General features: G+C 40.3%; 1 long non-coding RNA gene across 1 annotated transcript; it reads left to right on the top strand.

Moving 5' to 3' along the window:
• Nucleotides 1–2727: 2727 nt before the first annotated feature.
• On the top strand, nucleotides 2728–25722 carry LOC125897030 (uncharacterized). The gene is made up of 3 exons (XR_007450375.1): nucleotides 2728–2764; nucleotides 2966–3098; nucleotides 25598–25722. It is a non-coding gene; the product is annotated as an uncharacterized LOC125897030 (long non-coding RNA).
• The last annotated feature ends 705 nt before the right edge of the window (nucleotides 25723–26427 follow it).

The following is a 26427-nucleotide window of genomic DNA, read 5'->3' on the forward strand; positions in this document are numbered from 1 at the left end:
CTCTTTGTGGACGGATAGGATAGCTTTTGGATATCAAAAAGGCCAACAGTAAATGCAATCAAGAAGCAAGTGGCATGCAAACACCTTCTCAAGGTTTCCGAACATTCTTTCTTTTTAGAAAGGATGAAAAATCAAGACACAACTGCACACAGATGATCAGAAATCTGGGACTTTGCCTCCATTTCACCAGCTGAGGGGAGGAGGGCTCGCCTCTCAGAAAGACCCATTCATTAAACAACTAAATGTTTCCACTGACATCATCATCATCCATTTTGGAAGCACAAAGTGTAAAGTTAGAGGATCTCTGTGGCACGGCCATCTCGTTTGATCAGCGTCACTTACCGGCTCAATCTGAAGCAGCTGTTGGCTCGTTGGCACGCTGTAGCAGGCTACCTTTGCCATACTTCCTCCTTTAACGTGTCGTCAGCATAACAACACCATTGTACAGGAGCCAAGGAGGCTTAAATTTAAGCACAATGAGCTCATTTCCCTGGCTGAGATGCCTGCTGTATGCACAGAGATCATAAATCATCACCACAACTGGACTGTGTGATATACTGCTCGGGTTTACAGATAATACATATGTTGAGTGAAACTTTACTGCATTATATATTGAACTCACACACTGTGGGAGCACTGAGTACACTGCACATGCAAGTTAAGCGAATGGTGCTTTATGGACTGATTTAAAAAGACTGCAATAACTGATTTTTCAAAAGCTGTTACAACAAGACTGACACATAATCACCTTATAAAGTTAATATGGCAAAACTGTTGCCATGTCAGTGTCAGATTTTCACTCTTTTTAGCTCTGCTTTTGGTCTCCACCAATTCCTGAGGGAAATATCTGTTTTAGCTGCAAAATGCTCCACTATGTTCACTGGCCATCTTATTCTGTCTGTCTGCTGTACAATGGCTTATTGGCTGAATACAGCAGTGTGCTGCATCTGAAGAGCTGAGAGTGAACCAGGACAGTTAAGTTGTGGGAAGTAAAAAACCAAAGGAAGTCTGAAGAGCATTTTTGGTTTGATGAGTGACTCTAACTGACGGCTGAGATATTCAAAGTAAAACAGCATTTTTCCAGCATCAAACTTGAGTGCAAACCCTCATCTTCTTTTTATTTAATTGCTGAATCCTTATCAAGCGACTGTCATCAAAAACATGGTTTTAATAAAGCTCCTTATCATTTTATTTTTAAAAAACACTGATGTGATGAGAGGCTGTAGCACATTACTGTGTGAGACCTTTATTTCTTTCAGACTTAGGAGCTACTTTCAGCACTAAAACGCATTGTAAAATAATTTCAGACCAAAAACAGGAGTCTTAAAATTAGGACTGACAGGCTCCTCATTTTTGTCTTAGCTCTGGGCTTATTTTAGTCATGGGATGTTTTGTGAATATGGCCCCAGGATGCTGCCATCATTCAAACTGGCAGTAAGTGTCATCTTAATAAAACAATTTAATGTTTGTCTTTGTCACATAAAAGCAAGGGTGTAATTTCCACTCAGAAAGAGGAAACACTTTTACACATTTGATTTACTGACTGAAATCTCAGTGTTGTCTTACTGTCCGACCCCGTAGTCCAGATGCTCAGACAGCATACATAAATGCTCATGCACTCATCTTGTTCACCTTCAAATATTGCCTTACGGCCAGATCAAAAAGCTTTAAGAGCAGCAGGAAGCAGTGTGTAAACTTCTGCCCTGGCTTTCACCCCTTAAGTGACTCCTACCATCTGATTGGTGGAGTTTGTGGATGCAGCTTGAGTGGAAAATATGCAGTCTTTACTGGACTAAAAAACTGTCTTTTAATTTACGGCCGAAGTCAGTGATGGTGTACTTCAAATTACACCCCGGACAGCAACTTTTTGAAACACTCCCCTCTGGTATGAGGCTGCGGCCCATTAGGACCAAAACTGGACCAAAGCAGTTTCTTCCCGACTGCAGCTGGCCTCGTCAACAAGGCCCAGGACCCTCACTGACACTGACCCTCATCCACCCCACTGACACACAAATCAGACTCACAGAGTTACATTAATGCGCTTTTTTTTTCAATTCTTCGGTAATTATTCCAGCACATTGCACACTGAGGTCTTTTAATCAACATTTTGCACATTCTGTCCTCCTTGTTAAATACCTTGTTCAACTCTTCTCATTTTTGAGCAGAAATATTTGACTTTTTATTTTTAGTTTAAATATCTATTTTATATTTATGAGTCTTGACTTTTCAGCACTTGTTTCTTTTCCTTTTCTGTTACTATATTTATTGTGGTCCTGATGCACCAAAACAACAAAGCAAATCCCTTGTATGTGAAAACCTACTTGGCAAATAACCTGATTAAAATTTCTTATTCCGATTATAAAAACATGCTCAAAAAGACCTCAAGAAATGATCGGCAATCACAGAAAGCCAAACCAAAAAAAGCAAATACATTATTATTATTATTACATTATTTGTCATTTTATATCAGGTCTCTATCAATGACATTAAACAAGTTATTGAATTAATAAAACATCAAAATGTACATCAATGTAGCATTCCTAATTATTTTTGCTAGAGTGTAATTATTATGAAGAACACCGTATTTAGTTTGAATACTGTGTATTCAGAGACCAAAACAAACCTCTTCTTCGGTGTTTATTGTGTCTGTCCATATTGGTGAAACAGCGCCCCTCTAATTAGTAATGGGCTGTAGTGGTGGGACGTGGTATTGCACGTCTGTAGTGGAGGAAATCATGTCGCGTCTACCTGAAGAGGAGGACAGGTGAGACTGATATCCTTTGATTAAAGAATAGTTTGAGACAAATAGATACGGTCACTTCAGTGTCTTATCGAAACGGTAAACTTTGGAAAATAACTGTGAAGTTAAATGAGGCGCATTTTGCTTCAAACTGCACCAAGTTAGTGAAAACATTCAAGTAAAATAGCTAGTCTTCTGTGTTGCTAATAACCGCTATCGCGGTAGGTACCGTTAGCTTGTTAAGCTAGCAGCGGAGGCCGGATGGAATATAACTGTCGTTGCAGCAAACAAGTGAAGACTGGGACATGTGGACCATTTTACCTCTATGATGGAAAACAGAAAAGCCTCTTCAAATACCGTAAGTCAAATAAAAGTATAGTGTATCTGTCTGTCCCTGTTAGCTCTGCCTCTGAACTTATGTTTAAATGGATGTGTTTTGTATTCACTTGCTCTTTATGCTAGTTGTTGGTGTAATGGAGACGCTTAAATTCTCTGTCTTGACTTTATGGAGATTAAACTGCTTAAATATACTGTGGTTGGATGTCATGAAAGTTGAATTGCTTGAATTAACTGTGTCTTGGTGTCATGGAAGTTATATAACTTAAATTACATGCTCTGCGCTTTGATATTATGGATCATGAATTGTTTAAATGTATTGACAGGGTAGACTTCATGTTATCTTATGTGTTTTAATGTCATGGGGGTTATATTGCTTAAATGCATTGTTTTGACGTTATATAGATCATGTGTCTTCAATCAATTTAAAGGTTAAATTGCTTGAATTACATGGATTGCATTTGGATGCTATGGGGTTTAATTGTTTCAGTTTACTGTGTCTGCAAGTTATGAAGGTTATATTGCCTTAATGCATTTATGTCGGTTGAGATTATATATGTCTTGATTTTATGGGGTTATGACACTGCACAGGGTTTTGTTTTCCTGCCCACTGAAGCTGAGGGATGGACAAATCTTAAAGCTTCAGTCAGATATAACTGGTGCCACAATGATGGCTATCAACTTGCTCTTTTAACCCATTCTTCAGGCACTCATGAAGTGTGCTGTAGTGATGCGCAGGTCGGGGTTTTTTCCAACCCGCGGGTCCTGCATTTATGAAATAATTTGACCCGCTCCATCCCGCCCACACAACCACATCTATTTTCACAACCCGCCCCACCCCGCCCCCGCCGCTATTAAGGTACCCGTCTTGTGGCTCTCATGCTTGTATAGCTTATCACAGGAATTGCACTTCACGTAGCCAATGCTGCTGTCGTCTGCTGCACTAACTACCTCACAGAAGTTGTCCCAAACATGAGATTTAGCAGCTTGGCCTTCTTTTCTTTTAACTCTGTACTCTCCCGACTGTAATTAGTGTCCGGGCAGCTAAGCTGCCAGGACACTATTGTAATCCTAGGTATTCTTCTTCTTTCTTCTTTCTTCTTCCAAGGAAATCATGCTTCCCATGGGTGAAAACTCACCAAACTTTGCACAAAGGTCCAGTCTCATGCCAGATATCCTCAGCTGTAAACTCAAGCCAGTAGTCCTGATGGTGGCGCTACAGCAAGCATCTAAAGTTCAAAACTTTGAAAATTCATAACAAATCAACTTCACAGCTTTCATCAAACTGTAGCCCTAATACTGAAGAAACTTTTGTACATTTAAACCTATTAAAAATTATGAAGTTCATCACTCTGTTTTTTTCAAAAACTGTAAAACTTATTAAACCTATGCTACAGAGCATCTTCAGACTGTCCTACAAAAACTACATTTCTCAGATTTTTAATTTATCAAAAATTGAGCCTACAGTGCATCAAAATGTTTGACTGTAAACGGTACTGTATATGCTGTAATACTGTAATTGTACATATACATGCAAATTCTTGCTGAATAAATCTTCAATGTTCATGAAAAAAATGACAAAATTCTAGAGTCATGGTAGATGATGTGTGGCAAATTTCAGAATTTTATCTCAAACTGAATTTTTTTTTACAGCATTTTGAATTTTGCTCTAATGTGAACAGTTGGAGTCAATGTAAAAATGGCAATTTCAAACATCAGTTTTTCACTTATGAAGCAAATCAATCGTTGTTAAAACACATTACCAACATCTCCATGCTGTCTAGATGCAATGTGTGTATTTTCAGATTTTTGTTTCGATAACTGAATTTTTTACAGTGGTTTGAAATCTGCTTTTCCATGCATGGACGGCTGCTAAACCTGCACATCTGGCTTAGTCAGTTTGTGAAGCTACAATGAATTGTCACTGACTAAATTGCTCAGTGAGATAGAAATTGATTCTTAGTCTCGGTTGTGAGTTCAAGCCTCAGCTGATGCAACAGGCAGATTGTGTTGCTAAATTCCTAAATGTCTTCCAATTCTTATGCTTCTTGCTCAGAATTGCCTAAAAATGCCCGGACCTGACCCATCGCTGCGCAGCAGCTGTAATCTTTCCCTCACTTCTTCTTCCATCTTCACTGCTTCATTGATTCTGGTTTGCTGTGGCTGCTGCTTAGTGCTTTTGTGACGTCAGGTCGCAGGTTACGTTACATAACATGCATTTACCTAACCTACAACAGTGTTGTTAACAAGTAGGCTATATCCGACATATTTAATCTTTAATGACCGGCCCCACCCACCCCGCCAATAAAGTGAACATTTCTTGACCCGACCCAACCCGACCCGCGGGTAACCTGCGAGACCTGCAGGTAATGGGATGGCCCGCGCATCACTAGTGCGCTGGTCTTTGAGGCCAATTTTTGTAGTGGCCAGACAGTAGTACTGCACTTTCCGTTGTCCATAATGTGATGCCCTGTGGCCCAAAAAGAGTTTCTCCTGACTTAAAGTCGGAAAGAGACGCCTTGAACAACAAAACGTCAGCTAAATGACTCTTTTCATTATCAGGATTTAATCCATTTGGTCCAATAACATTTGGAAAGTCCAGAAGAGCTGCAAGATGAAATCATTTCATTCCGATTCTTAGCAGAACGCTAAACTGAAAGTTGCCATCTTTGCCAGCACAAGTCCCTAGTGTACTTGCTCTATAGTCCAATTGATGTGGAAGCAGCATTGATCATTTGGGTAATTTCATACCATGGACAAAGAGCTTTTTTGGCTTCATGGGCCATTGAGCAACTTTAATAGGAATGCATGGGGTCCCACCTTCAACGCTGTATCCAGATCTCTTAAAGGCGCTGTATGTAAGGATGTGGCCAAAACGGTTACTGCACTCAAATTCAAAATACTGTCGCGAGTCGTGTACGACACGAATATTCTGGCTGTACTATTGTGGTCGGTGAGATCAGTATGTTATATGAACATTATTCCTTAGTCTCTGTGACATATTAGGAGGATTTTATGACTATTTGCTTTAGATTTCTTACATATAGCTCCTTTAATGCGTTCATGCAAAAAAAAAAGTGAAAGAAACCTCAACAAGAACAACAAAGGAGGGTTCCCTCCTCTGGGACACAGATGTACTGTAGGTTCCTGGGTAAAAAAAATAAACAAACGAAAAAAACATGATGTGATGAAGAATCTTTTTCTTCTGATAATTTCTTAATAACTAGGCGATAACAAAAGAATAAAGTGATTTCAAAGACTTAAAAAATAAGGGACATGAATCAGAATAACAAGAAACGAGATATATCCCCAGTCATGCACACCCAGTTTTAATAAACTCAATACTGTTTTTCAACACATATTGTTTTGTCTTCATTCAATGTAATTAGCACATATTGTTATTGCGCCATTGGTTTTGGCCTTGGTGCCCCAATAAATTTGTATTTATCAAAGGCCAAAGTGGCTTAGCCCTAAAAATTTCTTAATTCCAGGCCTGTAATCATATATTTCCTCTCCTGTTTCTGTCCTTGGAGGGGCCAGTTGCAGTGTGCTGCTTTTTTATGTGCTGCTGCCTCCATTGGCTGAGCGTTTCTGCTGACATAAGATATAAGTCATGAGCGAAAATATGCACCACACAGCCAGAAAAAGAACCTCTTAGGCAGGGCAAATAAGAATTTAGATGGGGCAAGTAGATTTGAAAAGTGCTTGCCCGTCAGGGCAAGTAGGAAAAAACCTTAACATCAGACCCTGCAACCTAATATTTGTTCATTCACTATGTTTTTTTTTTTTCTTTTTTCCCCCCCAACTAATTTGACTATTCGTGTTCAGAATATGGCACAAGATCTTTATGGTCTTATTTTGAGAATGATCGGCAGGATAACAATATGATTTGATAATTGATTTTGTATACATTTTGGTTGCTTTCTGATGATTTTTTTTAATGGTTGGGTACATTGCTATACACAATATATAGCTGCATACATGTAGAGTTTTTTTTTTTAAATGCAAACATTTCATACAATAACTTTGTGTTACTGTAAAAAGCAATGCGACTTCATTACATTCACACACAGCTTTTTAGGAAGAGTTACACATCTTTTATGGGTCTACAGTTCATGATGTGGACTGAAAAAATGCCCTCTACATTGAAATAGTCAACTGACCAGCACCCATGTGCTTCACAGATCCTAACTTTTTAAGGTTGAATTGTGGAGAGTGCTACCTCTGCGAGTGACCTGGAGCAAGTAATGGGTTTGAATCTGTGCTAATGAATCTATCTGCCCATGATTGTCTGCGCTGTGGGGGATGGTAGTTGACGATGATCACTGGGCCTTTCAACACTGGGCTGCAAGATGCTGTATCCAATTCAGACTGATACACAAGTCATGAGAAATTAAAACTAATGTTTTAAGACAGAAAGGCATGCAAAACAATGTCACCTAAGCCATGTAGGCTTTGGTGACATGTTTGTCCAAATATTAACCTGAAAACCTAGGTCACACTCTTTAATGAAATTAAACTCTAATGGTAGAAATACAGTTGCTTCTGAAATGATGTTTTTTGATAACAGTGTATAATACAATGGATGAGGAAATGCTTTTGTCAATTGTCAATATAAGAATTTATATTAGAATTTAATTTATATAAGAACTATTTCACTTCAGTCTCTTTAACACTTCCACTACTTGTAAACCTCTCAGTGAATTGGAAAATGTGTATGGTCTCCATCCACCTTTCACATAAATGAGTGGTGATTACTGCAAGTTTTACTTGCAATGGATATGAATTTTTTTTTGTCACAGATGATCTTCCACTGTCTGCAAGTAGAAATGCTGCCTAGAAACAACAATGTAATATTGTATGTGAAATTAAGATTCACCAGATTTTCAGAGATATGAGGGATAAGTCAAATAGAGGATAGATTAACCCCTAAAAGCCTACTATTAAACTACTGCAACATAATTGTCTACATATGTACACACATAGATACAGTAGGGGCAAATACTGTGTGTGTCAATAGGCCCGTTTACACTGAAGAAGTTCCTGGTACTATCTGGGGGGCAGGAACTACTACAGGAATGTCCTCTTGCTCGGCCCTCTCAACCGCTGTGTCTCCACTGAGAGATTGGAGTAGGAGGAAGGTTCCTGTAAAGTTACCGGGCTCTGTATGTGATGTAATCGTTGCGCGACCATTTTGACCGGGGCGATGTAGCAGCGTAGGGACGCTGTTAACTGTTAGCCGATAGCGGTGTCTGTAATAACTCACTAAACTCACAAAGTGGCCTGTGAAAAAAATATTTTTTCCAGTGGATGTCTTAGTTACAACATGATTGAGCTAACTGGAGTAGTTTCATGTCGTATCCGACAATGGGAGGCTTTTAACAGATGACGTCCTGATGTTAACTTTGCTGCTTTAGCTGTTAGCTGTCCCTGTCTGCTGCAGCTACTGATGCTTTCTAGACATTGTGATTTCCCAAAACTGCGGTGGAAGCTATGAACGAGCTAACTCTCGTCTGCTGAGTTTTAAAAATGCCGGCTATTGTTCACGTCACATTCCGCCTTGAGTATATCCAATCAGCACGAAGTAACCCCCAAGCCCCAGCCAGGAGTTTCTCGGTGCCGCTCTGAGTACCTACTCCGAGGCAGGGACTTGTTTAGCCCCTGTAAAAGTTCCGTAACTCTGTCCTTCGGGGGTGGTTCCTGCGGTGGAGACACGCACCAACGGCCCCAGCCCTGTAAAATTACCTGCGGTGGAAACGATGTATATGTGTATGTAAGTGTGTGTGTGTGTGTGCGTGTGTGACCAAGGCAACATAGGGCTCGACAGTGCGAGTGTTTCACTTGCATTTGCATGTCGCCGCTGCTAAATTATTGCCGCCGCTCCTGCTCCTTCAAAACATTTTTGCAAATGCACCACCACTCTGAAACATCTGTGCACTTGCACAGCGCAGCAGCCAGTATAGTGAGGAGAGCAGCAGTGAGGGGAGTGGGGAGTGGGGGAAGGCTCCTTTTTAGGGATGCACCGAATATATTCGGCCGAATATTGCAAAAAAAAAACCCCACATTCGGTATTCGGTGGAATAAGCGAAAAGCAAGGCCGAATAATAGCGGCGTGTTTTGATAACGCAATCCAACAGCATGTGGTGACGGACAGAGTAAAATGTCGGCAGTGTGGCGATAAACAGTAACGGCGAATCCCGCCGGTTGTGGGTTGAATGGGGGTCACAGACACGGACAGGAATACGTATTCCTGTCAAATACGGAGGCGCATTATAACGGCTTACCGGCGAAGAAGTCCGGCTCCAGGTGAATAACTTGTTGTCATGACTGCCCAAAAGTACCTGAACAACTGAGCCATGGCGGCACACAGTATGTGGCGTAACAGAGGAGAAACTTTAGGGACTGTTCTTTACTTATGAAGGGACTGTCAGGGGAGGAGGGTGGCTGGTTGATTTTTATTTAATTTATTTATTTCATTTTGATCCCCCCCATGTTAATCACTTATTGATGCTGTTTTTGAAGTATGAATAAGTCAATATGTAATTTATTCCATTGAAATATCATTGATGTATTATAGAAAAGTGATTTATCTTTTTATAAATGACAAAAGGCACATCTGCCTCATTTTCGCTGTGGTATCCTGATTCAGGGGCGGAAATCCCGGGGGGGGGGTATATGACTCCCCCTTCAATAAAGCTGTACCCCCGTAGAATAATTTGAGACACAATTAATAATTTTTGAACAATGCAGTAGTATTTATTAAAAGCACAATGTAAGCGGTGCTCATTATAAAAGCGCAATAATGTGCTATTTAAATCTTAAAAGATTTAGTCCCCCCCCTCCCATTCCTAGTAGTGGTATATCCCACACTCTTTCCAATGGGCGGGGCTAGCAGCCGTTAGTACTTGGGAGCAGTTGCAGTGTGTGGCTGGACCCGGCTGCCCACATCGCGCGTGGTAAGATGTACACTCGCAGATACAGTTTAACTTACACAAGTTACAACACATCCCATTTACTGTTACAACAAGCCTTGATGAATGAAGCCTTATTGTTTTGCTGCTATTAAACAATGAGAGACAAGTTTTCTCCGTTTACTTAATAGCATAAATATTCACACTACTGCGCACGGGGAGACAGAGACCTGCTCTGCTCCAGACACACTCAGCACCTTGGACAGCACAGCGCACCTGACTGTTGTCATTATGTACATGTTAATTTGATTTCAATCATTTTGTTTTAAATCTGGACATGTGCAGGTGGACTCAGCCAGTGCTAAGAAACGTCCTATGCCTGCCTGTTGGAGAGATAGAGAAAAGATTAAAGCGTCAAATTGCGGTAAAAGATGTTGTATAAAAGACAGGCTACAACTTTTTTCCCTTGTTCCCCCCTGGAATTATTCTCTAAAATTTTACTGTTTATTGTCCCCCCCAACTATGAAATGGGATTTTCACCCCTGCTGATACTACTCAGAACCATGATACTTTCACTGGTATTGTACCGTGGGTCCCAACTGAGGGATGTCTCTCACCCCCACCCCTCAATTTACTTTGTGCCCCTAAAGTTCTTTGTGCGCTCCTTACTTTTTCAACTTAGGAGCACATGTGCTCCTTGGGAAAAAAGTTAGCATCAAGCCCTGCAACAGTAACCATGGTGTGTGTGACCATAGCAACAGTAACTATGGTGTGTGACCATGGCAACAGTAACTATGGTGTTTGTGACCATGGCAACAGTAACTATGGTGTTTGTGACCAAGGCAACAGTAACCGTGGTGTGTGTGACCATAGCAACAGTAACTATGGTGTGTGACCATGGCAACAGTAACTATGGTGTTTGTGACCATGGCAACAGTAACCATGGTGTGTGTGACTATAGCAACAGTAACTATGGTGTGTGTGACCATAGCAACAGTAACTATGGTGTTTGTTACCATGGCAACAGTAACCATGGTGTGTGACCCTGGCAACAGAAACTACGGTGTGTGTGTGACCATGGCAACAGTCCCTATGGTGTGTTTGACTATAGCAACAGTAACTGCGGTGTGTGACCATGGCAACAGTCCCTGTGGTGTGTTTGACTATAGCAACAGTAACTGCGGTGTGTGACCATGGCAACAGTAACTATGGTGTGTGTGACAATGGCAACAGTAACCATGGTATGTGACCATGGCAATAGTAACCATGGTGTGTGACCATGGCAACAGTTACCATGGTGTGTGTGACCATGGCAACAGTAACTACATTATGTGTGACCATGGCAACAGTAACCATGATGTGTGTGTAACCATAGCAACAGTAACTACGGTGTGTGACCATGGCGACAGTAACTATGGTGTGTGTGACCATGGTAACAGTAGCCATGGTGTGTGGCCATGGCAACAGTAACCATCATGTGTGCGTGTGACCATGGCAACAGTAACCATCGTGTGTGTGTGTGTACACACACAGAAGTCTATCTCCAGGGACGCTGCTCTTCCTCTCCTCCTCCTCTCTCTGTCCTCTCCTGCCCTGCTCCCTCTTACATGCACATGTTCGTGACCTGCCGGCAACAGCATGTGAGATTTGTTTTGTTTCCAGCTCTGCGTCCAGGTAATCTCGCAACTTGCGCGATTTCTTGGTGTAGGTTTCAGGCTCCAAACATTTAATGGAAACACACATGTTTCACATTTTTAAAAATGCACATTTCCCAAAGATTCGAATCACTTTTAGATGGAAACGAGGTTACAGTCTGTATCGCTCATGTAATGAATCAATATTGACAATGGCATGGCACTACTCAAAGGAGTGATGAAAGGAACTTTTTAGCTGATTCCAAGCCAAAATTCAGAACATAAACTGGTTCTGATTGGGTTAGGTCTGCTGTTTCATTTACCATGACGATCTAGCTGGGTTTAAAGAGAGCCACGTTCGCAGGATGGAAAACTCTGGCTTTAGGCTCAACATATCTCGCTGAGCCACTAATCTTACTTCGTGTTGCACCCCTCCATTGTGGTGTTGCTGCTGTCTACACAAACAGTAATCAGAGACAGGAGCTTAATTGAATTAATTTGAAATTTTCCAGTTTTGTATTTCTGCTTTGGGAGGTCACTTCTTGTTGTTTGAAGTTGTTTGAAGTTTCTGCAGGGAGCCCGGTTGATGGTTGTGATGAATTTTCATCCTAGTTTTTTTTTTTTTTTTTTTCAAGCTGGCCTGTATGATATGATTAACTGGAACCTTTAGACCTTGCAGGCAAAAAAAAAGTTTTGTTTTGTCTGATCAGCAGAAAATCCAAAGATACTCACTATGAATCAACTAACTGACTCATTGTTTGAGCTCTGTTATTTCTTATGACTATCATTTATATAAGGGGAGTAAGTCATGTATTTGATGCATGAATTGGTATTTTGTGATGTGGATACAGTGGGGCTTCAGCTGCAGGTTTCTGTAGCCTGAGACTAATAATCGAACCCCACCCACATTCTTTTTATTATATCCAAACCCAACTTGAGCAGGACGCAGACATTGAACAGAAGCACTGAGTTTGTCCCTGTAATGCTGTTGTTGTCACCATAGTTACAGCTTGCCTGTGGGTCCTATTATTTAGATCAGAGGTCTTCAGCAGGGGGTCTGCGACCCCTAGGGGGTCCATGGAGGTACTGCAGAGGAGTCGCGACATTTCTGGTTGATTAGACAATTTTTTACATTTTTTTTTTTCACCCAATTTTTTCCACAAATTATAATGTCTTTAAATACACATTAACATTAATCCAACATATTGTAGCAAATGGATAAATGGAAGCAGAAGATGTTGTCTTTAAGTCAGAAATGCACACCTTCAGCTACACACACACGGACGCATGTTACATGCTGGCTCTGTCAGGTTACCCGTGATCGTGATTGGCCGAGAGCCCCAGTCCCCAGTAGTGTTTTCAAAAAAATATATTCTCAGATTCGGCACTCTGAGCTGTACGAGGAGTATCGACAGGTCAGTTTAGCTCCCGTTTAAACATATAAATCAGGCCTATCCAATTTAATTTGCGGCCCAGAATCAGCCTCTAAGTGGGCCGGGCAGGGATCGGTACTGAGACCCGGTGTTAAATGGCCCGAGGCAAATTTAATCAAGACAGTAATACTAGTAAGCTCCGATGTTATCAGCTCTTATCATTACTTTTTAAAGGGCCAGAGTGTAAAATGGGTTGAAAACAGTGACATCAGTGGTCAAATTCTAGATTGCAGGGCTCACTCGCTCACCCCTCCCGTCGGGTAAATGACGGTGGCCTCATAGGGACAAAAAGCCTTGCGCACGAGTTTGTCAGGAGTAGGTCTATCTAGCGACGAAGTGAATATTTATTTAGAAATCTAAACCATGTTACGATATTGTAATGAATCCCTCACGAGCAGGAGACCAGAGGAGCGTTCGGGAAAAAGGCCAGTTTATTTGAGCACTCCAAAAACTCTGGTAACACTCCAGTGGGTAAAAGACTCCGTCCAAAACTCTGACTCTTCTAGCATAACTGACACACTACATACACACATACTTGTTTACCGTACCGAGTGGGGACCCCCTCCCCTCTCTGCTCCACCAATCTCCAGCCTGCACATTGACTGACAGCGTAGCCGGTAAACAGAGCTCAGCTGTTTTTTTAGCCTAGCAATATCTCCGGACTATAGTAGCTGCAATGGATGACTTTGAATGCGATTTTGAAGAGTTTCTTGTAGCGGACACAGACCCAGAGCCATACCTGTTTGAGCCCGAGCATACAGATGAGGAACTCCATGTGTTTGGTGCTGAGCGGGCGAGAAGAGAGGCTGAATGCACAGAATGGGATTTGGTGCTACCATCGCTGGGGAGATATATCATCAGGAGGAAAAGCGCAGCAGAGAGTCAGTGTTTCCCATACATTCATTTATCTGTGGCGGTGCGCCACGAATAAATTATCTCCGCCACATATAGATTTTTCTGCTTTTGGCGCTACCTGTTCGACCTCGCTCATAAACACATTATAATGGGACTCAGTGTCTGTGAATGTAGCTTGTCGTTACAATTCCGGTGCAGTAGGTGGCGGTATGCATCGTAAAGACGCACTTAACGCACCTGGTCCACCAGAAGAAGAAGAAGCAGACGTAGTAGCAGAACGGATCCAAAGACCTCTCAGTACAAATATGTGGGCAAACAAGTCCAAAAGTGGTCCGAACAACTCTAACTCATCATGTTATATTAGCTGTTTTATTAGCCTGTGTTAACATAGGTGGAAGCTCAACATGTGCAGAGACATTAACTCACGCTGTTAGTAGTGTTAACTGCAGCGCGAGTCCCGTAGCAGCTCGCCACCCTGTTAATCAATTACAGCGGCTCCACTGGCAACGGGAGTAGCATGACAACCCCCGTCTGTCGCGCCACAACTCTATTTTACGCGGCTCTTCTATTTTTGTCGCGCTATGCTCCCCTACGCGACCCTCCAGCAGATAAAAACTATATGAAACAGTGTGCTAAACGAGCACAATGTGTTTTTAAATGAATAAACCATTATCAGAGGTGATATGTGATGATTTTTTCCATGCATTTACCCATGTTTATCCGTGACATTGTGTAAATGTCCGTGGCGGACATTTGAAAGCGAGTAGATGACAAACAGTACAGTAAACTTGTAGATAACTCAAATATATGTAATAACTTAGGTGGAAAATGCTTTAACATTTCATGCAGCCTACATGCAGCCTCTCGGCTTGGCAAACAGTAAACAACCCCGCTGGCGTCTCTAAGTGTCGCTTCCGTACGCAGTCAGTGGAGCCCAAATGAATACGCCGCGACGCTACGCTGACGTGACGTAGGTTTGCAGCTGGTGGAGCCCAGCTGTGTGGTTCTGCTCATTAGTAATTAACTCTGACGTTGGATGTTCACTTCTTCACACAGATGAGTATTGAAAAACATTTTTAATACCCCGGACCACACCACCACGAATAGATTCCTGTCCTGTGGGAAACACTGGAGAGTGCATCACAAGGAGTGAAGTTGCGTCTTCTTTTCCTCGCAGATGACGGTTCGGGTTCATTCTCTCCTGTTGCATGGTAAGTGTGGTCCATTCGCAAACTTTATAACTAAAAAAACTTTTCACTATTCTCTATCGATGAACTACTAACACTCTCTGCTGTTTCCTCCTGCTTCTTCCTTCCTTCCGCTGTCTTCGTTGGTTCATTTCTACACGCGAAACACATTCTCTGGCTGGCTGGATTGTCCGCTCAGTCTGCCGTACATACGTGGCAGCGCAAGATGGGGACCTCTCTAAAGCAAGGCCTTTGCTATATATATATATATATATATATATATATATAAATAAATAATGTCAGGGCTGACCTCCTCCTCACAGCGTGCGTGCACACACACACATACACACACACAGACACACACACAACAGAGTATCAGACAACAGCAGAGAGGCCGCGGTGCAGATGAAGGGAATATAACTTCAAGATTACTCTAGTAACAAGCATAGTAATTAGAGTAATCTTGAATATAACTTAAAGATTACTGTAGATTACTAGGCTTGTTACTGTTACCAAGCCAATACTTTATCAATACATGTGATCAGCATGTAGAAAGCCATATTTCAATCTGCTCTGTCCGCAGTCTCTCATTGACCGCTATTATGGTTTATGATCACAGTTTACACAAGCACATCGTGTGCGCGGTGCTAACAGCAAACTGTTAAAGACAAACTAAAACGAAGCTGTCTGTATGTAGGCTAACACTTTATCTGAACATGTACCTGAGGCAGCCGACCTGCTGACAGTGAGTCTCCTAAGTAGAGGAGGGACAGAGAGCAGGATAAATGGAGAGGGAGATGCTGGTAGAGAGATAGTGTGTGTTATTAGATACTGTTAATGTCACTTATTATGCTTCTGTGCATTGATGGCTCTTTTTTATTCTGTTTCTGCATTATGTTGAGGAGGCCAGCCAGCCAGCCAAAATCAATCTCTTCCTGGGAAGTTTGACCGATCTGCATGAAACTCGGTGAACATAATCTAGGGACCAATATCTAAAGTTTCCTCTTGGCAAAAGTTGGAAAACTTACTAAAATTGAGCTTCTATAAGGCAATGAATATTGCAGAGGGCGTGGCCTATCACATAAAGGTATATAACATCTCAAGGGTTTCACCGATCACCACACAACTTTGTAGACATATGACCTCACATAATCTGAGGGGACCCCTCCATTATTGACCCCATCAAACAAAATGGCGGCGCTAGAGAGCTAATTTCTTACCTAGGCCTAACCGCTGTATCGATTTTTACTAAACTTGGTAGATATGTAGAACAGGACGCCTCAAGATGACTGGAGAAATTTAACTCTAATTGGCAACTGGGTTGCGCAATAACAACAGAAAAATGAACGAAGGCCAGATTCCAACCCCCACCGCCGCAATAAGGTCTAGCCGCACCTTTCCCATTTGAACTACCAGTGCGCCCCCACATATAAGCACTTTAACTATCTGCCTTTCAACGTGCTACCTCAACTACTAATGTACAGTTTTAGCCCACTAACTATTCCACTATTGGCAATGGTACTACTGTACTTTCAATAAACCAATCGTACTATCAAATTCACAAAAACTCTGTCTGAATACATTGCTCTTCTTAATGGGTTCAGTTGACTATTTAATCTGCAGTTTCCTATGACCTGTGTCCCAAACACACACTGTACGTGGGCAACTGTGCACTCAATGGGTATGGACTAGTTGTTGTTATTTTTGTGATGTTCTGACTTTTAGTTAAAAAAAAAGCAACATATGCCTGTAATTTTGGTATTTCTGTTTCTCTCTCTTTCTCGAAAATAGTATCGGTATCGAGTTTGATATTTTAGTATCGTGACAACATTAGCACTAATAGGCCATCACTCATTTTTGTTTCCACGTTTATGTTTAAAATAGAAACATCAATTTGAGTAGCTTGCATGCTAGATTATCATGCAATTGGTATCAGTTGACAAGATATGTTTATAAATGGCAGTGGCAAGGCCACCCTACTCACTGTACCTTGCACATGTTTAAAATAAAAACATGAATATATGAACCTGTGTATTATCTGAATAGCTTAGTATTGAATGCACAATATCAAGGTACGTTTATACATGGTACTACGCCCAGTTTAATATAAAACACAATTTAGTATACAATATAGCAGGGGGTCCTTGCTCCATCTCTGCATTAGTTTGGGGGTCCTCAGCCTGAAAAACATTGAAGACCTCTGATTTAGATAATCGGAATCATGGTTTATGTAGAGTTAATTTGGAGGAAATGGATAATTTAGCATCCACTGTCGATGGCTTCAGAGCTGTCCTCCTCTGTTGGATCAGTCTTCCAGCAGTGCTAAAGTTCTGTTTACAGCTGCCACTAACTGTAAAGGCCAGAATGTCCCGAGCAAATCCATCAAGCCTTGGGTCATGTTATGCAATGACATATTTTGTTTGACGTCCTCCAGTGTTAGCTAGCTAACTTACATGAATATTTACCATCTGAAATGGCCTTTGTGTATTCATGTGTTGTCATGTAAATAACAAGCCTCATACAGCAAAAGCAGTTAACTAAAATTCTTTAAGTCCAGCTTCATTGTAACCTTTACAAAGAGACTTGCTGGTTTATTTTAAACTGAGTGAATTTTTTCTCTCACTGCTGCTTTTCTGTGGTGCAGCCACACTTCAGTTTATGTCTCCATAACAGCTCGAGAAAAAAAAGGATTCAGCCAACCACAGCAAAGTATTTCACAGTCAATTTAACCCACTTTTCTGCAATTGTCACTTCACCTAACACTGTGCATTGTGGTAAACTCCACCCAACTTGGTCTTCCTGATGCTGAAAGCAAATAAATGACTTCTTGAATCAGAGTTGGACACGAGTTTAAGGCTCACATATTTACAATACATACATGCACATGCACTTGGCTGAAGTCCTTTTTGGGTGGAGTGAAAGTTAATCTTTTTGCTGCCCATTTTGGCCAATAAAAATCAAAAATGCAGCATGTAGCTAGTAAAACAGCATGCAGCCTCACAACTGTCACCCTGAGACCAATGTTTATAAAAGGCCGAATAGGATGTTTGCACATCGTCTACTTTAACAATAATAGTTTCTGAAGGATGTTAATCACATAATGGACCAAAGTCAGGAATTCAAAGTGAGGTCAGTTTACTACTCTTATTCTTGTGTTTGGCAATAAAAGATTGTGGGTTTTGTGCCTGTTCATCAGGAAAATGAACAGCAAAGTTCTTTTGCACAGGTGGCACTAAAAGCTTGCTGTTGTAGTGACAAACTTAAGGGCTCAGTAGAGATCTATGGCTTGTGAACTAGCTGCACTGCACTTATTTAGGGTTAGGGCTAGTTTAGGGTGTCCAGACATATAAATCTCAGATTTTTTAGCAATTCAAATCAGTCTGGTGTTGTTCTCAGTGACAGCTGTTTGTGCTGGTTGGAGAAGCAAGCAGTCAATCAGAAATGGCTGGGCAGTATGGCTAAAGATTTTATCACATTAAAATGTGAATATCAGTGTCAGTCAGCTCAATTGGAAAAAAAAAAAAAAGCTTCATCTTGTTGATGTTCCTTCCACCATGTTGCTCAAATTGCAGTTCTCACCATAAATATGGGCACCTAAATCAAAGAAACAATTTCACGTCAGCCTTCTGGTTGTAATTTAAAGAAGGAGACATGGGAAGCATGAAACGTCTGGATGTCTTTTGGATTTTTTTTTTTTTTTTATTTAAGATTGTTTTTTGGGCTTTTTGCCTTTAATGCACAGGATAGTGTGGAATGGGGAGACAGAGAAGTCTTTTGGATTTTTTGATAATAATAATACTACATTGGATTTATATAGTGCTTTTCACGACACTCAGACACTTTCCAGAGAACAACAGCACAGATGGAAAGGAGGACTTGGTTATTACATGTGATTTAAAAGCAGTGTCATATAAGAATACTCAGAGAATACTATGAACATGAGGGCTCACCTCATACTCCACCATCCAGACATAGCATTAGCCACTGACAGCCAAGCTAACACTAAACCCGCTCTGCCGAAAAACACACTGGGCACACTTAAAAATTAAAAATAACACAGTCCATCTCTTACTTCATGTGCAAAGATCTGCGTCCATATAGCGTTGTTGAAAGCAAAGGCTTTTGTTACATGCTAGAAACACTCCGTCGATAGGAGACTCTGTCCCGACACTTTTTCTTTGACACATCTGTACCCAACCTCTACAGAGAAATGAAGCACAAGCTAAGGAATCTTTGAATACAGCAGGAAACGTGGCATTAACTTGTGACACATGGACCTCACGGTCGTGCACTCATACAGTATGTGACTGTAACGGCACCTTATCTCACTGTCTCATGTTTTCCAATGTAGAGCAGTACACAAAAGTCACGTCAGAGCAAATATTGCAGACCTTTTGCAAAATGCATCACAAGAATTTGGAACTGTGTTTGTAACAGACGATGCTTTTAATCTGCCATCTAATCTGCCGTTTAATCCGTTTGTTTTATGATGGTGTTGGCCAGTCTGTCTGCTTTACATCACATTTTGCTGCAATAAAAATGAATAAAGTCAGATGAAAAGACTGAAAAGGTAAAATTGATTTTGGCAAAGTTTTCCTTTGGGGAAATAATTTGCAGTTGGTAAAAAGGTAATAAATCACAATAAATATTGCACCATATTGTATCACAATACTAATAAGCATATCCCAATATTGTATCATAATATATAATAATAATCATAATATTGTCTCGTGTCTTCTGCTGATTCCCACCCCTAGCATCAACAAACAACCACCATGGCTGACCATAAATAAAATCTAATATATTAACAATCAATGCAGCCTACAGCCTTCATAGTTTATTAATATGCAACGAAATAAAAATGACAAATTAAGGTAACATCTCCATTAAATTTGTGTAAATACAGAGCTATTTTAGCAGTGGTAGAGAAGGAGTGTATGAACACTTCCCATTTTCTGATGTGTCTTGAATGCACCACATTGCTGCCTTTCAACTGAACTTGTTGAGTTGCATTTTTTTGGGAAATTCAGTCCAAATATGCTTGTTATGCTAGTTTTTAAGTGTTTTTGGTAATGAGACAAACAAAACATATGTTGTCTTGTTTGGTATTTAATTCTGCATTTTAGTGGCATGGTAGGAGCAAAAAAGGTTAGCAACTGAATTTAATAAAAAAAAAAAAAACTTTAAATAAGTACGGACATATTTTTCCTCTTAGGCTATTAGCTTTTCTCTTACAAAGCTGTGTATACCATACGTGGGTCACCCAAATGGGTTCTTCTGGTAAACACTAAACCACGTTGAGGCAACATACTGTATGACTCAGAGGGTTGCTGTGGGCCTTCTGGGAAATGTAGGAATTAACTAAATGAAACATCAAACAAGTTGATTGAACATATTTACAAGCACTGTGGTACAAATGTGTGTGTGGTTTGTTCATTTGTCTCTATTTGTCTAAACTAGACATGTTATTATGTGTCTTTGTATATATGTGTGTGTGTTCAGTATCACACAGGTGTTCACACAGTGTTTGAAGGAGTCCATATCAACACAGGTCATGTAAGCCAGCACTCAGAGCCAGCGCTCCACACATGGTGCAGAGTGAACATGTTTATCTGCCGTGTAAATAAAAGCAGAGCAGAATTTATTTCGGCAGTGTGAACATGCTGATCTGATCAGTCAGACCATGTGTGTCCAGGAAGTCACAACAGGTACAGTATAGGAATTGTGAAACATTGAAAGTCTGTGCAGGAAATGTAATAATATACTAAATATAAAGACTAATAAATCTCCACTTTAGATGTGGAGTCACAGAGTCCAGACTTTAAATGAGTGCTGGTGGTAAATCAGTAGTATCAATTAGTTAATAGTAATAATAACAACAGTAATAATGCCCGCACACTTTTTTCTGTAGTGGACAGACTGACCAACCCCACAGCATCACTCCCTCCTGAACTACTGTCTAACAAGTCATGTAATGACTTTGCAGCCTTCTTCAAAAACAAAATATTACAGATAAGACAGGCAGTGTGCAGCTTCAGCTCAGGAATGATAACACTTGTGCCTTCCTGTCCTCCGGTTAATCTAGGACATTTTAGCCTCCTAGATTACACAACTCCAACAGAAACGGTTTCAGAATTAAAGCCCACAACATGCTGCCTTGATATTCTGCCTTCAAATTTTTTAAAAACCATTTTAACTGCATAGCTCCAGATGTACTGCAGATAATAAATACTTCTCTTAAAGCAGGCCAGTTTCCACAGGGCTTGAAAACTGCAGTAATAAAACCTCTCCTAAAAAAAATCAAATCTGGACGTCACAACAATTAGTAACTATAGGCCAATATCAAATCTGCCATTTTTGGGGAAAATCATTGAAAGGGTTGTCTTTCAGCAAATCCATACTTTTATGATGCAAAACAATCTTTTTAACACATTTCAGTCTGGATTTTGGCCACATCACAGCACTGAGACTGTAGTTATCAAAATCTTAAATGATATTCATCAGAATAATGATGCATGCAAATCCTCTGTCCTGGTATTACGAGATCTCAGTGCTGCATTTGATACAGTTGATCATAACATACTACTTAGCAGACTGGAAAAGTGGGTGGGACTCACCGGCACTGTGCTACAATGGTTCAAATCTTACTTACAAGATAGGGACTTTTTTGTGTCAATTGGTAACCATGAATCTGAGCGAACTACGATCACATGTGGGGTTCCTCAAGGGTCCATTCTCGGACCACTTCTATTCAACATCTACATGCTACCCCTAGCCCACATTATGGAACATCACAACATCTCCTATCATACGTATGTCAACGACACACAACTCTATATCTCAGTGTCATCACACGACTACAGTCCCTTACTCTCATTGAGTAACTGTATTTATCAAATCAATGACTGGATGTGCCAGAATTTTCTCCAGCTAAATCCAGAAAAGACAGAGGTATTAATTTTTGGCCCTAGAAATGAAAGGGCAAAGATCAGCGCCCACCTTGGCTCTATGTCATTGACAGCTACAAATCAAGCCAGAAATCTTGGTGTTATTATTGACTCAGACCTGAACTTCAACAGCCATTTAAAGTTTATTACTAAATCATATGCTAATCATATTACCACCTGAAAAATATAGCTAGAATTAAGGGGTTTCTGTCTAAACAAGACATGGAAAAACTTATTCATGCATTCATTTTTAGTAGGTTGGATTATTGCAATGGCTTATTTACAGGCCTTAACAAAAAATCAGACAGCTGCAGCTGATTCAGAACGCTGCCGCCAGAGTCCTTACAAACACCAGGAAACTGGACCATATTACACCAGTCATTAAATTGCTACACTGGCTTCCTGTGAGTCAAAGAATAGATTTTAAAATCTTACTGCTGGTCTACAAAGCCCTAAATGGTCTCGGACCAAAATACACGCTTGATCTACTGGTTCCCTACGAAGCATCCAGACCCCTTAGGTCATCTGGAACAGGTTTGTTGTGTGTTCCAAGAACAAGAACCAAGCAAGGTGAGGCAGCATTCAGTTATTATGCTCCTCACCTGTGGAACAAACTTCCTGTAGATCTGAGGTCCGCTCAAACTGTCAGCTCCGTTAAATCAGGGCTAAAAACACTGTTGTTTACTGAAGCGTACTCCTAGATTAAATACTTACCTGCTGTATTCTACTGCCCGTACTTTTTAACTACACACTGCTGATTTATGCCTTTTATTATTCTACTTATTTTCTTATCCTGACTGTTCAATGTATTGAGCCTGTTTTTATTTTATGTTACTGTATTTTATCATTATCGCTATCATTCTCAATTTCTATTTCCCTTTTTAATCGACTGTTTTTATTGTTTACTGCGTTGTGTCTTGTTGCTTTTAATGTCTCTGTAAAGCACTTTGAATTACCTTGTGTTGAATTGTGCTATACAAATAAACTTGGCCTTGCCTTAATTGGTTTACTGCCAAGAATATTTGTGATTGGCTCAAAATTAACTGAAACTGACATCCCTAGAATCCATATAATCTTAATTATTGATGCTTAAGTAATGTAAACTAATACTTTATAAACAGTTACTACATTTTATATAGAACAGGTTATTCACTGCGTGTGTACTGTGGTCACAACCTCTTAAAAGCTGGTAAGTACAAAAGACCAGATCAGAATTTAGTCATCTCCAAATAAGAAGTATATTTATTTCTGATGAGACAAAGAAAAGATTATTGTGAGCCGTAAAATGTTTCTCTGGGAGGACATAGCCAAAGTGTAATGGAGCATTTTGAGGAGTGAGGGTTTGGCATTATATTGCTATGGCACACTGATAAACAAGAACATTTGAAAATGGCACTTAACGTAAAAACAGTTGGGATGTATGTTTATAATCTATCATCCTACATCACAAAACCCAAAAAAGCCAAAAACCCAAAAAACCTTTCTGATGTGTCTGAATTGGCAGGGTTGTGTCTGGCAATTTTTGTAACTTTCAGAAACCGACAATCTCACAGTCACCCACTTCATGCAGCTATTGCATTGTTTGAGCTTGTCTCTCGCTGTCATTGTCATTCTTTCCACAAATACTTCCATAGTGTTTTGTATGTGCAAATGAGTGCAGCTGCACAATGAATGCCTGCCAGGATATTAACCATGTTGCCCTCCCCTTTAGTGGCTGTCTTTTACTCTGCGTTCCACTCTGACTCTGCAGAACAGCTACAAACACTTTGCCTTCAGACGTGGTCAAAGAAAAGGTCGCATAAACCTGTGAGGGTGAATCTATTGTGTCAGTGACATGTTAACGCGATGCTCCTTTGTTCAGATTTATGCTGAGTGTACATTTTTGTTTCACGCCATCCCAGCTGCAGCTTTTTTTTTTTTTCCCCAGAATAAATACGTAATAGGAGACGTCTGAAAACGGCCCATCATCATGGAGACACTAATCAATACATGTTGGGTAGGAAAGTGCAACATCTGGCATTTACTGCAACTCCTGCATCGCTCCAAATTACTATCCGGTACTGCTTTAACAGCTGTTTTTGTCCACTGGTATGAGGAGTGAACAGCACTGAAGGCTGTCAGACCGAAAGTATAACTAGAGGAGAAATGTGCTACAAAAATCTCCCCAGGAGATTTTATATCTGCATGCGACCACTCTTTAATCAGACGGTGGGCGGGAGACTTTATTTATAGCTCACAGAAAACACAGACTCAATTCCAGGTGTCTCCTCTATGAGCAAGATAAACAGAAACAAATAAATCTATAAAATCTTGGGAAAGACATTAACGAAGTTTTTGAGTCAGTGTAAACTGAATAATGATAAAACGCTCAGCCCGTAGTTTGTTTTTCTTTAAATTTGATACTTGGTTTGGCACAAGTTGACTTAATCTTCCAGTCTGGTCTCTCACATTATTTTTGCAGTCTTCTTTACTGATACACCTGCTGTTTGGACATGTAGACACTTATTAGTCCTTGTGGACTATCTTCACGTAAAGTACATATGTAGTGCTGATTGCCAGAATTATTTATGCTGATAATAATACAGATAACTGCTGTTGAACCTGATATGACCCACATTTGTAACAGTGCATGTCTTTTTCCTTAGTGTTAACGTCTGTTTGTTTCTTGTATTAAGATGAAAATTGTTGCAGATGTGGTGCAACTCAATGAACTTGCAGATATACATTTGTTTAACTTTGTTATTGTGGAGCAGGGTGGATAACAAGTTTGTATACAGTGGGCTTGCGTGCAAATAGAGGTTGTCTACTTCACTAAAGGATACATATCAGAGATGTACAGGAAGTAATTGTCTGATAAAGACCATATACATTACATAACGTTTTAAATCTCTGATTGCAAAATACCTTGTTTTTTTACGCCCTTGCTTTAAGTAGTCTGTGCCGTGTTCAACAGGTGCTTGTATATGTTAGTTTTTATGTGTTTGTTGTAACTACTTTTAATGTTAAATAGTAGAAATGTAGTTGTATTATTAGTTAATCAACATTTTAAGAACATTTAAATGAGTCCTTAAGCAGTGACAGCTGCAGATTTTTGAAGCTGTCATGTGAATTTTAGCCTGGTCTCACTCCCAGGACGTCAAAATATGCCACTTGGACATTACCGCCATGTTTGTGCTAATCACAGCCAGGTATTTTTATAGGAACATTTGCAGTCTTTGCCGAACACTAAACAAGTAGTTCTGTTGCCGTAACCTAACCGCTGACCCCTTTCTTACTGCCATGTTCATGGCACTTAAAGCAGGGTGTTTTTTAGTGACATCTACAATCCTCACCTTTTCCTCACCATAACCAAGTAGTTTTGTTGCCTACCCCCTTTTACCTCCAACCCCTTGTGCATCAAGACAAAATGCAAAACGTTGCCTCCAGTGTCATTACAAGGTGCATCTCAAGTCTCTTAATTGTCATTTCCTTGCTCTTTGATCCTCACTTGCACTGGAAGTCATTCTGGTGTGCCATTTCGAAGACTGTCTCAAAGCTCTTATTTCTGCTCTTAGGAACGAGGATTGAGGAGAGATGTCTGAGGAGCAATAAGTGAGGATAAACAAACGGACACTGCAGCCAATTGGACTGTTCTGATACATCACATCATACCGGAATTTTATACTGTAGTGAAAACAGGTAAGAGATTAAACTGAAGTGTTAAAAAAACATATTTTAAAAAATTAGCTGTGGAAAGTGTAGGTCTGAATTTATTAGATTTTTCTTTTCACAACCTGTTTTTCACTACATTAACATAAATTATGTAGGCAGAGAGAGGCTGTCTGTCAAGAAACACTTTTTACATCACTGACTGTCATGTCCATTCAAGCACATGTGAAGCTAATCATACCTGAGCATCAGGTTGATGAATTACCGAATTTCAATTTTCCCTGAAACATTTAGCCTAGTTAATAATTTACAGTCTATAAAAGACACCATAATTATATAATGGGTTGTTAAGTAATGAATTCACAATCAGGATATCAATAAATAAAGATGCGAATAAATAATATAAAGGCATTCTGCTCTGGCAGTGAGAATGTTGTGCCTTTATTAGTATGAGCACAGTGCACGTGTGCAGATATAGACTCCATTAAAAGTCTCTACAGCTGTTAATAAAGCTGACTGACAGTTGATCCAGCTGTGATCAGCTGTTGCTGTTATCAGAAATGGATTTAGCTTCACGTGATGCTTTTCCTTGTGTCTTAGTTCCTCCCACCAGGGAGGAAAGGAAAAGATGCAAGTGAGAGAAACATGGATGCAATTCAAGACTTTTGATGCACCCTTACTTACAATGGGGCTCCTGCCAAAGTGGCAAAATATGATAAGCAGGGATGAGATCACG

This window comes from Epinephelus fuscoguttatus, linkage group LG11, assembly GCF_011397635.1.
Source record: "Epinephelus fuscoguttatus linkage group LG11, E.fuscoguttatus.final_Chr_v1".
NCBI lineage: Eukaryota > Metazoa > Chordata > Actinopteri > Perciformes > Serranidae > Epinephelus > Epinephelus fuscoguttatus.